We start from the raw sequence: 1567 nt of genomic DNA on the forward strand, positions 1-1567 counted from the left end.
TTGTCGATTTGTTTGAATAATTGTGGATCCTTCTTCAGGGTGTTTTCTTTCACCAGGTAGTTCTGACCTCTGATGATGTTGATCGTAATAAGCTTCAACTCACTGATAGTTTTGGAAGTGAGCAGATTTCCTTTGCTTGAGTCTACAACATGGAACTCAGTCTGACATGTGGATCCATGGGAGGATTTGAAAGCTGCCCCAGCGTTGGAGCATACAGTTGCATCCATCCAATAAGAGACCGAGTAGAAGTGACAGTTCAGTCAGTCGAACATGAGACTTTTAATCTCAGGGTTGTGAGTTTGAGTGCCATTCTGTTTTTCCCTTTTTTTAGGCTTCATTAGCAGAGAGTACAAGGATTGTTTGACGTGAAATTCAACAACAGTATGAGAAAGTCTCACTTTGATTCAGGACTCTTATCTCTCTGCAGCATCTTGCTGCGAAGAATTGAACTTTATCTCATTTCCTTCTCAGCTCAGGGTCAGTGCGGCTCAGTGGGACTTCTGGCTGTCTCCCGCTTCACAATCCATCAGTGCTGAGAAAGCAATGGGGAATATTACTCACATGTTGTATTCTGTAAACTTTTGGAAAAAATTGAATTATGTATTTACTTCCAAAACATTCATTCTCAGTTCTGGGAAAAATACAGTACATGATCGACTGTATCAGGAAGTGGGAAAAGTTAAAATATGTTGTGACCAGTGGAGAAGTGGGATGAGAATAAATAGTGCCCTTCTCTGATTTCAACTGCACAAGCCTTTTCAATCTGGCTCTGTAGCTTAGTTGGTTACAGCACCTGTCTAGTAAACAGGAGATCCTGGGTTCAACTCCCAGCAGAGCCTTATTGCACATTTGCAGTGTGCTTTAGAAGCTTCCTGATCTTTCATTTACATCTATGTCTTGTGAAATTTGACTTTGAATTCAAATTACATGATGAATTTCAGTCACAGGAGAAAACAGCCTTTGTGAAGGATGTGAGTTTGGAATGGCTGTTCCTCCTTGCACAGAAATTCAGTGCTGATATTTCAAAGGCAACTTCTTTGATAGAAGTTTGTTCACAGTTGCATTCAACCTGGAAAACAGCTGGACATTAATCTCACTGAAGGAAAGTGTGACCGCGTTGTATGTTTCAGAGTGTTTCTGTCGTTATGTGTTGCTTTCAACTGAGACTGGGACATGGCGCAAGTGGGAGGGTTGATCCGAGGTTTGGAATATTTGTCAGTCAGGAACAAGAAAAATCAAAGGAAGCAAATAAGAAAACCTATGTCTCATGTAGTTACCGACAGACGGTGAGAAAATATTAAACTTTGTTCTATTCAATACAGCTGTGTGAACTTTGACCTGTTCTACCTTTTTATAAACAGTATTTGAAGGGTCTCGGTAACAGTATTCAGTGTTGATGAGAGTGGGGTCTGGGTGAGCATCTGCTGAGTGTGACAGGGTCAGGACTGGATGCAGGAAGTTCTCTGACAGTCTCTCTCTCTCTCTCTGATGGGTTGAGTTGATTTTCAACTGGCAGCTGTTGGTGTTTCGATAAATGAAGGAGGTTCCCTCCACCCAATTTGTTTGA

The 1567-nt window shown here is 41.4% G+C and overlaps 1 non-coding gene across 1 annotated transcript; it reads left to right on the forward strand.

Annotated features, from left to right (window-relative positions):
* Positions 1-765: 765 nt before the first annotated feature.
* On the forward strand, positions 766-839 carry trnat-agu (transfer RNA threonine (anticodon AGU)). The gene has a single exon. It is a non-coding gene; the product is annotated as a tRNA-Thr (tRNA).
* The last annotated feature ends 728 nt before the right edge of the window (positions 840-1567 follow it).

This window comes from Heterodontus francisci, chromosome 35 (genome assembly GCF_036365525.1).
Source record: "Heterodontus francisci isolate sHetFra1 chromosome 35, sHetFra1.hap1, whole genome shotgun sequence".
NCBI classification, from domain to species: Eukaryota; Metazoa; Chordata; class Chondrichthyes; order Heterodontiformes; family Heterodontidae; genus Heterodontus; species Heterodontus francisci.